The sequence below is a fragment of the Lynx rufus genome, unplaced genomic scaffold (assembly GCF_022079265.1).
Source record: "Lynx rufus isolate CCGP_SWC_20201006 ecotype Redwood Valley unplaced genomic scaffold, mLynRuf1.p SCAF_11, whole genome shotgun sequence".
Lineage (NCBI taxonomy): Eukaryota > Metazoa > Chordata > Mammalia > Carnivora > Felidae > Lynx > Lynx rufus.
The window spans coordinates 4,845,422-4,860,420 of record NW_025814825.1 but is presented as its reverse complement, the minus strand read 5'-3'; positions in this window follow the sequence as shown (position 1 = coordinate 4,860,420).

Below are 14,999 nucleotides of genomic sequence, written 5' to 3'. Positions count from 1 at the left end.
GACACAGAATCAGAAACAGGCTCCAGGCTCCGAGCCATCAGCCCAGAGCCTGACGCGGGGCTCGAACTCACGGACCGCGAGATCGTGACCTGGCTGAAGTCGGACGCTTAACCGACTGCGCCACCCAGGCGCCCCAGAATCTTTAAAAGTTAAAATAGAGGTCTTAACTGGGCTCAGTCATGTATACTGTCCAGATGGTCTCAACAACATATTGTTCTCTCAAGGCTACTTCCCTGAAACTGGCTCCCAGTGTGGGAACAATGGGTAGAATCTTTGTTCCAAGGACAGGGGAGGTGGTGGGGAGCCCCTGATTGTCGGGGTCCAGTTCACAGGTAGGCTGGTGGTCAAGTCCCCTCAAGGACCTCCTCCAATATGTTTTGGTTCCTTCCTTACCAGGGGAGGCAAGGTGTTCAGATTCACCTGCAGCTGAGTGGCCTCCCTTCAGGTCTATGTCTATTTGACTTAGAAAACCACCACAGAAACCAATTCGACAATAAATTTCATATTAAAAAAAAAAAAAGAAAAGTAAAAGAAAACCACCACAGTGGCTGAAAAGAGAAGCTTTGGATGTTACCCAGGAGTGTGTGGCACTTTTTTACCTACCAGGTAAATCTGTTTCCCTGATGAGGAGATCCCAAATGAAAGCTCAGAGTTACTCATTTTGAATGGATCATGGAAATCCCTCCGGGTTTTGGAAGCAGGCAGTCAGCAGTGCTAGCCCGCCATCTTCTTTTTAACATTCAATCCAGCAAACACCTTAAGCTTTAATAAACATCTTCTCCTTTAATAGTGTTGACTCCAAGCTAATAAGGCAACTAGCGAATCAAGTGAAGGTAAATTTCTCATTAACAATTTATTTAACTTTGTTGAAGAGAGCAATTCCAACTTCTGCTAATTGAGTTTGTAACAAAAAGATGGATCCATTTTACTACCACCCTCAGGACCTTAATCAAACTCTGGGAAAGGTAAAGTAACTCTCATTAGCAGACTAAGAGGTAAAATCCAGGATGGAACGGAAGGTACCAGAACACTGTTAAATTCCAAAAACTTCAACAGGATTATAAAGCAGAGGCACAGACTGGCATTTCACAGTATTTTGAATTTTATTTGCCAGAGGAAGAGCCCTTTGACTTGAAGCTAAAGCCGTGTGTAAGACTTTGAAGATGCTGGCTTTAGGGGGTGGGTGATGTGTTCAATTTCTCCCCTTTTACTTCAGATCCCTCTGTGGAAGGTGGAAACACGTGCTGGGTAGACCTGTAAGGGGACTTACCCTTTGCAGCTGATCCAAAGCCTTTCCCTCTGGCTCCAGGAGGTGGCTGTAATTTAGGAGTTTTATAACGAAGGTCTGAGCAGGACTGCCTAACGGGACAGCCCTGCAGGCAGAGGGACATGTGGCGTGTCTGTGATCGGCCAGTGATTGAATTTGAAGGGATTTAATAATTCTTGAAATTCTCAGCTTTTTCCTGAGACTTTCCTCTGGAAGCCTGATTAAATGCGTATTATTTCTTCTTAAGTGATTTTACAGGTCATTTATTTTGGATTTATGAGTATCAACACATTTTAAAAGGTATTAGTGAGCAGTACTGCTGCATACTTGTTCTCTAAATCATTAACTTTACTCTCTATCAGCATCAGGTAATAAGAAATCTTTCAAATATTACTTTGTTTTTTCTTCTTATGTATTCATTCAGGGAACAAATATTTTTTAAACACCTTCTGTGTGCTAGGTCCTTGAGATATTCCAATGAACAAGACAGGCATGGTCTTGCTCTTACTACATTGTAGAAATTAACAAAAAAAAATGTTTAGTAAAGTTCATATTATTGTGAAGTCATGGAGAATAAATTTGAATTTAAATTAGTCTTCCCTTCCCAATCAACACTACAACCAACAAATCAAGTTCTATATGGAGAGGCACAAACAGGATATGATTCCTCTGTATTTTCACATATGCTACTGTGTGGTAGCATTTAAAGTAGGAAGATGAGGTGAATTGGGGGAAAAACTCTCCCTTTTCCTCTGTCACCTTCCCCTAAGGTACCTGTTCTATAGAATTTGAAATTGTCCAATTGTTCCTAAGTCTATAGCTCCAAAAGAGGAAATGTCTGTAGTGCTGGCAGAAACCCTTAGGTTGTCTGTCTTGGGAGGCACATCTAGCTTTTACACCTGCCTCTAAAACCTGCTCTTTGTCTGTTCATGGGGCTGGGGTTGTAAGGTTCTGGGACCAAGGTAAAGGGAATGTGAGTGACTCATTTGAATCATGATGGAGAAGAGAATCAAAAGGTCCAAACCAGATAACTAGAATGATCTAGGAAACAGGAGAGGTGAGGCAAATAATAGCAGAAAGGCTAGTCATGAGGTCAGAAACAAGGTGGGTCCAGGTGAGGATTCAGAATGGGGGCCGTAGGTAATGTTGGGCCCCAGGGAGTGTTGGTTCTCTGTATTGATCCAAAGCCAATTTTTGTATGTTGTGGGTGGAGCCTTGCCAGCGAGAAAGCTCCTGTTGGGACTCAGTATGTGGGCCCCCCCAGAAATGGCCAGCTGTGCCAGCTACAAGTCTCCCTCAGAACAGCCTGTTCTCTTCACCCTTTGGAGAAACCTGGATGAAGAAGGATGAGGCAGAAGAGCCAAGGATGCTACCATTTTCTCAGAAGATAATGCAAAACAGAGAATTCAGCCATGTCTATGAGGCTTGAGACTTGACAAAGTACTTTCCCACCCATCTCTCCCCATGGACCAGATGCAGGTGGGTAGCTAGGGGAGCGTAATTCTCCTTCCTTGACAGATGATGAAACACAGCCTGGAAGGAGCAAGTGAGTTTAAGGTCACATAACTATATCGGGTCAACTTAGGGCTTCAGCCAAAATCTCCTCATTCCAGCGGCAACTCTCTTTTCAGTACAATTTACATAATATTCAAATGATATGTAAAAATAAGCAAATGATGAAGCAGAGCATTACAAACGTATTGACTCATTGGTACGTAAGTTGTGGGATTGTAGCCAAGTATCTGTGATTCGTTTAAAAGCTTTGGCAATTCCCCCTGGCTGTCTCCTTTTCCACCATTTTGGCCCTGATCGGCACTGGCAGAAATGTGTCTCTGAGTGTTTACCACACCTTCTTCCAACAACATGCAGACCGAGCATTCCATCTATGGCCACAGTCCTCAGGGTAATTAAGATCTGGAGTATCAGGAAACATTTTATTCAGTAAGATTCCACTCATTTGCTTATTCAGTTGCTAAATTATCTTCCAGAAGTAAATCAGAAGGTTTTACCATTCTATTTGCTTGCTTTAGTTGGAAAATCTGAGGGAAATGAGTCTAATTCACTCTTTAAATTTCTAATTAAAACTTCTTACATTTCAAACTTTTTGACAGAAAAAAAAAGACAAGAAACATTGTGTAGAAGGCAGCTCTGAGAAGACACAATCCATGTGTGATTGCTTGAGCAGGAAGGGTTAAATGAGGCAACAACAAAAAGCTGCTTGTTTTTGCTTGCTTAAAAAAAAATTCAAACCATCTCCAAATGTAGCTTAATCCATTTTCAGACTCTATACATTATGCATCAAGATTTTGTACAAAAGGAATTTGAGAGGAGTGTTTGCATGAAACCACTTCAGTGGATTAAATTTGCAGTTCAGCATATTAGACTCAAAAAGTATACAAGACATTTGAGAGTCCTGCCTCCTTCCCTTATGTACAAGGTTCCTACTTCAGGTAAATAACTATAACTTTTTAAGAATGGGTAGATTCCATCAGCTGTCCTCAAAAAAAAAATAAAGGATTTTGTCTCCCTTCCACTTAGTGATGACAACAAAAGCTTAAAGAAGAGAAAGAAGAGAAAATTGAGAAGGTTGGTCTCAGTGATTCTGCAGATCCTGAGGTTCTTTCAGGCAAAGCCACCCTACCCAGGGTAGAAAAGCTAATGTGACAAGACATTCCCAATAAAAGGAGGGCACACAGATACCTCTGTAGTAACTATAAACGTTACTCAGCTTCAATGCAAAGTTGAGTTGCCACTATGGTTAAACATCTGGATCAAAAGCTCAGAAGTGGTCACCCAGATGTCTTCACCTAGTGGATGCCAAAAATCATTGAGACCATTTCTGGGTGTTTGTAGGGCCAGCTGTATTTTTATTTCCTGTTTAAGTCATGAATTGTTGGAGTCTTGGAAACATAGTATCTCTTTCTTCTTTTAAAAAATTTAGTTTTTATTCTTTATTTTAGTGACAGAGAGAGAGAGAGAGAGCACACAAGTGGGGGAGAGGGGCAGAGGGAGAGGGAAAGAATCTTAAGCTGGCTCCATGCTCAGCACAGAGCCTGACATGGGGCCTGATCCCATGGCCCTGGGATCATGACCTGAGCTGAAATCAAGAGTTGGATGCACAACTGCGCCACCCAGGCACATCTTTATTTCTTTTTTTTAAAGGAGGATCCACACTCAGCATGGAGCCCAGTGTGGGGCTTGAACTCATGACCCTGAGATCAAGACCTGAGCCAAGACCAAGAGTCCAACGCTTAACTAACTGAGCCACCCCGGGGCTCCTATTTCTTCTTACCCAGAGAATATTCACCACTGAAGGGACACCCTTTATGGTGGCAATCAAGCAAGGGTCTGGAGAACCTCCAAAGCAACCCATTTCTGGACTGTTAATGATGGGAGGTCCTAAACTGACAGGTGAAGTCTAACCCTGGCATCATTACTGTTATAAGCCATGGGCTGTCCAAACAATCTAGAAAGCATCTGAAAGTTTCTATAGTAACTTGTATTTATTTTTTTTTAAGTGTTGAAAAGTTCCCAGTAGCATGGCTGGTTGCCTGGGCTACAATGTTGTGTTGACAGCTCAGGTCCTTTTCCTGGCGGCTGAAGACCCAGGACAGTGACCAATGAGAGGGCAGCATTTTTTCCTGAACTTTTCATTAGGCTGATGATTCATTTTGAGACCCACATTTTATGAAGGCTGTGAATTCAATGCAATGTAGCTGTTGAGGTGTCTACATTCAAATTGGATTCCATTAAGTTTATGACGTGATTAAATGTCTGAATCATAAGGAGTCGGGGTTGAATTTATGTGCCTTCTGAAAGCACTTTCGAAGACTGGCAGCTTCGATGAGTGTAATGTGATGCATGGAATTGAGAGAACAAACCTAAAGAGACACCAACTCAAAAATAACAAGGATCTGAGAATTGAGGTGGGTGTCACTCTTGGACATACAGAGTGGAACTGTTATTCAGCGTGCATTTTTTTTTTCCTTCAGAATATTTAATTTGGAGCATTAGAAGGGACTTGAAAGCATTGATTGGGGTGCTTGTTAAAAATGCCAATTTCTAGGTCCTGCCTTCTGATTTGGAAGGGATGGAGTTGGGTACAGGAATTTGAGAACTCACTAGGGAAAACACTGATTTAATCATCTTTCATTTGGTCAACTGATATGCCTCTTCCATGACCTAGCTCACAGTTAGTGGTAAGAGCACAAGACTCAGAACAAGATCTCTTCAAGGTATCCTCAGAGATCTTTCATCACCCACTTAGTTCTTGCTCATCCACATTGATATTTATGACGTGGAAATGATCAGGTGTGACAGCTATGTGTGCCGTGTTCAAAAAGTAGAGAACAACATGAGATGGCAGAGAGAGTGAGTCAACGGCATACTGCATGTTACCAAAAAGGAGTTCTAATATCTCAACAAAATTTTTGAAGTACATCTTAACACGTCAGGGTTAAATGGGAGTTTCACAGTACTATTTGAGTCACTTTTAGACAATTTCTGGCATAATAGCACACAAAATACTTTCATTTCTGCATTTCCCTTTATTGATTGATTTCTTTGACTTTAAATACATCAAATATATAGCCTTTGGAAATTCTAGAATTGATGAAGTTACACACTTTTTCATTATTCTGACGATTTGTATTTATTCTTTAATTCTTTCATTTGTGAATCTGTTGTTCAGATCCTTTGAAATTTTTCTATTGAATTGTTAGCATTCTTTGTATTGATTTTAAAGAGCTATTTATATATTAAAGTTATTAATTCCATATCTGTCATACATCTTGCTGAAAGCGTTTTTCTCTTTTATTTTTTTTTCTTTTTCTTTTTCTTTTAACTTATGGTGAATTTTCTTTCACATGGAGCACTTCAAAATTTTTCTGTAGTTAAAATTATCCTTTTTGCCTTTCTTTGTGATGTTGTTTCATTGCTTTTATTTGTTAAAGCTTTTCCCATCACAAGATTAGGAAAAGAATCATTTACTCTTTCTTCTAGCTGTTCTGTAGTTTTAACATTTGCATTTGCATTGAATGCTTTAACCTATTGATATGCTTGGTAAAATGTAACAAATAGAACGTGGGTATGTAACAAATAAACATTTTTTTTCTCAGTTTATCATCCCAGCATCATGTCTTGTAGATTTCTTTATTTTCTCATCTCTCCTGAAACTAGAGTTATTTTTATCCCTATTGTATAGATGAGTGAACAGAGACTTAGACAGTTTACACTGATTTTATCTACAGGGGGCAGGTCTAGGAAAGGATCTCAGGACTGAGGGACTCCAGATTCATCATCTCAGCCACCCAAGTAAATTTTGCTGTAAAACAAATTCTTGGTATGAAGGCCATTTTAGGGTTCTCTATTCTGTTTCACTAATTTGGCGGCTATTTTTTCACTAACACCATACTTTAAAATATTTTACCTTTGTAATGTTTTTAAATTGGAAAGCCCTTGCCCTTTCTATTCTTTCAGCATTCATGTTGATCTCAGACTAGCATTGGCAATTACAAACCCTGAGATTTTTCACTGGAATTACATTTGAAAAGACATCTTTACTATATTTAAACATTGCATCTAGCAAAAAGGCCCTGTAGGGGAGTTTTATATTTTTCTTCAGACAGGTCCTTTACGTGTCCTATTTTCACCGTAAGTATTTGGTATGTGCGTCACTACTGTAAGAGACTTTTTTTTCCCATTATATTTTGTAATCATTGTTAATTTATGGAAAAATCAATAATATTTATTTTTAGCTAATTTCTTTTTTTTTTTTTTTTTAGAATGGGGTTTCATGGGCTTTCAATGTAGATAATCTTATGATCTGAAAACAATAGTAATTTTAGCTTTGTGTTAATTACACTTTTAGTTTCTATATGATGTTTTATTGTAGTGGTAGGAAAAGCTCCAGTGCCAGTGGTGAAAAGAGCCAGCCAGCCAGTCAGTCTGCTTGCTTTCTGCTCTCCTTTTTGCAAAATATTTATGAAGTACCTACTTTGCCAGGCACTATGCTAGACGTTGGAGACACAGCACAGTCCCTGCCCTCCTAGAGCTATAGCCTGGACTGGGAGACAGATATTAGACAGGTATTCATACAGTTACTCCATTACTTACTCCCCTTGTCTCATTCTTGGCTTAAATGAGAATACATCTGGTCTTTCAATTTTAAGCCAATTTGAGACATTCTTTAACATGCTGTGTTCCTTTAAGACTAGTTTCTAGGTTTTGAAAATCTGAAAGTTTTAGGAAAAGGCTTTTCCGTGTCACCTCCTTTTACCAACTGTCAATCATTTTATAAACAATAAACCCGAGGCACAGCGGGGTAATGTGGCATACCCACCATTATGCGGTTTCTCCTGACAGAACCCTCTGTGGAATCCAGCTCTAGAAGTGGTCTCAGGACTAGAAGGGCAATGTGTCTATTGCTTTTTGAGAACAGTAGCCATTTTGGGTGGCTCTTTGTGCTTCCCCTTGTCCAAACGGTACCTGCTGCTTTCTAATAGTTTCCCAGATAGCACAGGGAAGATACCCAAGCTTCCAACAGCTTGGTCCAGAAGCTGGCAAAAGGGCAGTGACAATGCAGGCTAGTGTATAGCATCAACCTATTAGAAGCAGTGTTTATTTCTCATTAGTTAAAAACATAAAGTTAATTAAAGTGTATAGGAAATACAGCAAACATTTTAATCATCACCAGTACTCTCACCACCAAGAGATAACCTCCATTTTGTTTGAATGCTTTTTCTTTGCCTATCAAATTTTCTGCAGAAAACACATTTCATATTAAATGATAGATTTTTCCTTTTCTTTCATTCAATATTGTATCATAAAGAATTCCCCAAGTCTGTAATTGCCTCATCTTTTTGTTTGTTTTGTTTCCTCAGTTTAGCCCTGACACATGAGTTTTGCTTTGCAATGCTCTCATGATTCATCTGGCTATTCATTTTGAAATAGTTCTAACAAATAAAGGAGTCTATGAGGACACCTTGAATAAAGACACTTAACTGAATCTGAAATAGCCACACTTGGTTGAATGAATGATGGCCATGTCATCAAAATTTCAGCAGAAAGGAAATGGTAATAATAATTCAATATGAATCTAGCACCTTAAGAGCTGAAAAGGTTTGGTTTCAAAAATTTCTAGCTATTATTCATAGACATGTTGGAATGCAGGTAGCTTCTTCCATGGCAAACATTTAAAAAACCACACCTACCCATAAGAGGTAACAATCAGCACCAGTAGCGTAATCTTTGGAAAGGACAAGATTTCTTTCTCCTCCCCCCCCGCCTCTCTCTCTCTTTCTCTCTCTCTCTCTCCCTGTCATCCATCTATTGCTCTCTCTAAATTTGGAATTTGAGAATTCTGAGAACAGTAGGATATTCCGAAGCATGAAATGTTGTGGATAGGGCAGATGTGTGGTTGCCTACCCGATGGCCATTCTTGCTTTTCTCTCTGACAGACGCTCAATTAAAAAAAAAAAATAATGTTCATTTAGTTTTGAGAGAGAGAGAGAGAGAGACAGAAAGAGAGAGGCAGTGTGAGTGGGGGAGGGGCAGAGAGAGAGGTTAGACACAGAATCCGAAATAGGTTCCAGGCTCTGAGCTCTCAGCACAGAGCCCGATGCAGGGCTCAAACTCACAACCTGCAAGATCATGACCTGAGTCGAAGTTGGACACTTAACCGACTGAGCCACCCAGGTGCCCCAGAATCTCAATTTTATAGTCTCAACTTTGTCTATGATCTGCGTGTGTCTTTTATTTTAACCCATCTACTATCCAAACCAGAATATTTCAGAAACACATGTTCATTTTTAGAAATAAATATGGTTAATATCGACAGCACCCAACATATCAATACTTCCTCTAATAAGGGACTTAGCCAAGTTCCTGTAGAGGTATTTAGTAAATAATTTTTAGTGAATTAAAGAGTACTTCAGCTCCGGAAATAACCTGGGTTGAAAGGAAAAACTACTAGCAAATTAATAATTTAGAGTCTTATTTATACTTTTCTTATTATATTAGAGTAATCCCCAGCTAACCATAGACATTTAAAACTTCACAGGCCTCTCTTAAAGTAGAAAGTATTTAAGGTGTGTCCTCTCATGGGAAATTCCTGAGTGTGCAATTCATCACACTTGTGAGGCTTAGTCAATTATTTCATAGACTGTCAGTCTAGGAAGGGGCCGTGGGCTTATATAAACTAAGAAATAATTACCTTATGTAATAAAACTATAAGTAGGTCCCTAGTTAATGAATTTGCTAGTTGTTTTCCCAGTTTATAGACATTGACCCATGTGAGACATATTACATATGCATAAACACAGACATATTCATGGAGTTAATTAGGGCACGCTAAATTGCTGTAGCAGATAGACCCAGGAATGAAGTCACTCTAAGGAATGGAAGTTTATTTCTCCCTCATAAGACAGTCTGGACTTGTGATCCAGGTGGGAAAGTGTCTCCTGCCGCATGGTCACTTAGAAACCTAGGCAGATAGTTGCTCTATCACCTTCAAATTGTCACTCTCCTCACTGCCATCCAGCAGAAAGGCGGAAGAGAGAGCAGGGGGAGGACTTGTCTGGTCTTGAGCAATACCCTTCAGGTAGCGCCTTTCCCTTCTGTTCACATTTCACCGGCTGGAGTTTAGTTACATGGCCACACCCAACTGCCACGTGACCTGGGAAATGGAGTCCCATCATTCTAGGAGAACAGTTTTTGGTGGACAGCTTCTGACATGCATGTGATGTTACAGACAGAGCAGTAGGCTGGAAGAGTCTCCTGAGTGATCCCACCCTCTCTAGGCTCTTTTCCACTCTCCCCGCTGTGATTAGAATCATCTGTGCGCAGTGCAAATGTGCTTGTCCTTCATCAACAAGCCCCATATCTCTTAAGACCTTTCAATAACTCCTCATTGTATTTCCGAAAAAGACAAAACTATCCTGACATACAAGGCTTTGCATAATCTAATCTCCTCTTACCTAAGCATTTTCAATTTTGCAAGATATTCCTTCTCACTATGAGGCTCCTGCCACATGGTCCCCTTTTCACATTCTCTGCTTCCTGTGTTCCCTTTTCTCAGGGACTTTCACACTGGCTGTCTCCTTGGCCTGAAAACCCTTTTCACCCCTCTTTGCCTCATTAGTGCCTATTGATCCTTTAAATGTGACTCTCCCAGTGGAACCTTTCTAGATTTGGTCAAAATCCTCTAAATAAGTTCTCACTGTAGAAGAGTGTATCTTTTTTTTTTTCCCCAAGCACCCATTACTCTTTTGCTTTTTGCCTGTGTGACTGATTAAAATCTAGTCTTCTCCCAATATAAACTGCACGAGGTCAGCAATTATGTCTCTTTTAGCATAGATTCTTACCCACAGAAGATACTTAATAAACATGTGTTGAACATAAGTATGTTTGAATAAATGAATGAATGAATGAATGAAGATCTGTATTCTACTTTTGGCCCTGCCACAAATTAACTGTGTGATCACAAAGTCTTCCCTTTTCAGGGCCTCAGTTTCTTCATTGTGAAAGGGTTGAATTAGATGATGTTTAAGACCTTCAGCACCATGATCCTATGGTCCTACAATTTGAAAATTGAATCCTGTGGGTCATGAAGTTTGTTCAATCACTCAGTTACATTTCCTAAGCAGATGTAGCAAGTTCTGGGTCTGGCAAGGTAGAGTGAGAACACTAATTGTTTCATTTTGAGTTTCAGTGCAAACTTTACGCTAATCCATAAAGTCCAATAACAACTGAAAAGAAGATTGGAGAGGGTTAATGAAAAATAATAGTATTAGTTATTATACAGAAAAAGGTAAGTAAATAAAATCCACAAACATTTTGTTGATAGTTGTAAGATTAGCTTCTGTAGGGGGTTGGAAGATGAGCACTGTTACTTTCATTTTGGTTGAATTTAAAACTTGGTTTTATGAAGGTCATGTATTGACAATGAATGAATATTTCATTGGTGTAAGAACAGGTTTTTTTCCACTTTTTTGATTTTGAGATTGATATTCAATAAAAAGGATGAATATCCAAGCTATTTTACCCCCCTTCCTTTTTTTTTTTTTTTTTTTTTTTTTTTTTGGTGATAGAATGGCAGAAGATCATTTTCCATGCCTGATTTCAAGTTGTTGGTTATCACTTACCTATATCATCTATCTATCATCTATCTTGTCTCCTTTTATCTATTTAAAAATAGCAATTTCCATATTAAACCCATATTATATAAGACAAGGAATGCTCATTGAGAGAAGTCTTAGTAGGATCTAGAGGAAATTTGCCTGAGAACAGCTTGAGAGACTGGAGCCATCTTATTAATGGTTGATCTCTTTATTTAAGGTTGGCTGATAGACCATATTATCATGTTATATTGTGGAGTTGGGTACTTAAAAGGAACCAATATACCCTTGTTTTTATGAGTCATGCACGTCTTTAGAAAGTTTCAACATCTACCATGGAACTGAGAAGGTAAGGTGAGGCAAGACTGATGATGCTTGTAGTTTCTCTTAAAAATGGGACCTTTATGAGCATTTCTTTTTCCTCCTAGTTTGCAAGATGGCTCTTTCTGATTTTTTATGTGTCACTAGAAAGGGGATGTCACTACACGAGTGGTGAAATCTGACTGGGGGCATCTTTCCTTCTAATTAATTTTGTTTTGTTTTGACATAGATTCTTCTAAATTAATAGATAATTTTTAAGAACAGTTTTAGATATACAGAAAAACTGAGTAGACAGGAGAGACACTTCCCACATATTGTTCCCCTGCCTCCCCACAGTTTCTCCTATTATTACTAATTATTACTGTTATTACTTGTCTTACATTAGTATGGTACATTTGGTACAGTTAATGAACCAATATTGATATATTTTATTAAGTAAAGTTCATCTTCATATGTCTTTGCATTTCCTTTTTCTGTTCCAGAATCACATCCATGATTCTACATTCATTACTTGTCATGTGTCTTTAAGCTCCCTTTGGCTATTGACATTTTCTCACACTTTCCTCATTTTTGATGACCTTGATGGTTTTGTGTGGTACTGATCAGGTATGTTGTAGGATGCTCTCCTATTGGACTTTGTCTGATGTTCTTCTCATGATTAGTCTAGGGTTATGCATTTTGGGGAGAAGTGTATATGCCATCAACATGATTTATGACTACTGATGTTGATATTAATCATACTGAAGAAGTAGCATTTGCCAGGTTTCTTAACTGTAAGGTACTCTTTCCATATTGTATTCTTTGGAAAGAAGTCACTATGTACAGCCCACATATAATGATGACAGTTACGGTCCTCCTCTTTTGGAATAGAGTATCTACATAATTTATTTGTAATTCTTCTGCAAGGGAGATCTGGACCAAGATTCTTTTAAGTAGGTGGGCTTATTTGGATTTGGGGATATTCTAATAAGCATTTTGTGGCTATGATTATGCATATATATTTTTAGATAAGGCAGTATGACCATGGCAACATGATGGGGTGGAGAAGGTACTGGATTAGGAATGTGAGGTCTAAGGTTGCAAACCAGCCAGGTTACTTATCAAAAGTGTGACCTGGGTATACACATCTCCTCTGAGAGCTGCTTTGTGTGATCAGAAGTTCTACTTGGCAATATCACCTTACTTGCCATCTTCGCTGTCTGGAACAAATGTTCCATGGTGTGGCCCATCGCTGGTTTCTTTTCCTACCCTGGTTTCAGCTTGAAGGTCACCCCATCCAATCAGAGTTCTCAGAGCACCCCAGGTAAGGTACCTCTCCCATATCCCAGAACCTTCTATCCCATGGCTTTGTATTAATCATTACCATCATTTATTGTTATCTAAGATCCTCTTATTTGTTCACTTGTGTATCACCTGCTTCTAGATTATAAACTTTATCAATTCTATGAACTCCTGGAAGTCAAGGACCTTATCTATCTTACTACATTTGTCCTACCTAGAAAGTGCCTTGAATATATTAAAAGGAAGACCCTGGGGCACCTGGGTGGCTCAGTTGCGTAAGTATCTGGTTGTTGGTTTCAGCTCAGGTCATAATCTCATAGTTTGCAGGTTGAAGACCTGTGTCGGTTTCCACGCTGACAGTGTAGAGCCTCCTTGGGATTTTCTCTATCTCCTTCTCTCTGTTTCTGTCTCTGTCTCTCTCTGAAAATAAATAAATAAACTTAAAAAAAAAAAGAAGAAATAAACATCAAATGACCATTGGAGACATCTGCAGTGAACATTCTCTGAAGCTAAAAATTAAGTAAAATAACACAAAACTCTTTGGTGGCTCTGACCAAGAAACGAGATAAGCCAATCTCCACAGCTGGTGCTTCCATGGAAAAGGGAGTGATCCTAAAAACAAAAGAGATTTTTAGTATTCTTTCTTTGTTTTGGAATTTGAATTCCAACAAGATGGTATTATTTTGATTTAGATTCCTTTTTGCTTGGGAAACTTAAATTAATAGGTATTTTGGCTGCCACGAAGGAGTACTGACTTCTCTTATTTAACAAATCAATGTCCAAGGGGAAAAAAAAAGACTTTGATGTCCAGAAGAGGGACGTCTTCCTGAGGCTCTCTGAAATTTGAGATGTCAGAAGTATTTCTCCTCTACAATTGTTGGGAAAAGGAGCACGTTTATTCTCTAGGGGAACTGAAGCATAATGAAATGCAATCTAAGAACATGCAAACTTATTATCTACCAGGATGGTTGAATGGTTCCAATCAAATGGAGGATAGAAATAGGGGCTTTATATTCGGATTTTGGAAAAATGACTCCACAGCTATATTTAGGCGCAACAGTGCCTGCAAATACCTGAAATTGTGGCAGTCTGTGGCTGTTCATAACATAATGAATATATTTTCTCTTTGAAACTTATCATGGGGGTGAGGAAAAAAGTGCCTCAAATTATTCCTGCAGATGGAAGAAAGATATCTTCCTGTGGATGGTAAGAGAAAGGTTGCTGCTTGTCTAAGTAATAGGTTGGTATTGGTTTTTAATTGGCTCTTCAAAAGGCTGCCTCTGTGCCAAAGACTGCTTAGAGTCAGTGAACCCTGAGACTTAAAAAAGTTAAAATTTTTCTTTACTTCTCCCACTCATAGGAATTGCTAAGAAGTGGAGGTTAGCATCATTAGCAGTAGGAATCCTTCTATGAAAATACTATTTTCCTTGTCTCCATGGATAGAAGTCCTAGCACCAGGGAGATGACCTTTTTAAAAAATACTAATCTGGTGTCAATTTCTACTTAAAACTTATCAACAAGTTTCCATTGCTATTAGTTTAAAAATGAAATTCTGTAATGTGGTCTACAGGACCCTGGGAGAACTCTGACTATGGCTAAATTGTTCAGCCTCTCCTTGTGTCCCAGGGACTTTGTACATACTTCTCTGCCTGAAATTCCTCTTCCTTCACCTTCTTCTGTCTAGTTAATTCTATGTACTGCTCAGTCCCCAAATGTAAAAACCCATGGGACACATTCCCGACCTCCCAGACTAGATAAACTCCTTTGTTCAATACTCTCATAATTCCCCAAAGTTTGTCTTTATCACAGTTAGTATCTGTTTCCCCTATAGATTATCAGGGCAGAGACCAAGTCTGTTTGGCTCACTACTAAATGCCCAGGGATATAGTAGGTACTCAGTGGCTATATATTGGATAATGAATGAATGAGTGAATGATAATGAATGAATGAATGAACACAGCTGAGTTGTACATTTCATTCTTGCATAACTTTTCTAAATACTTAATATGCTAACG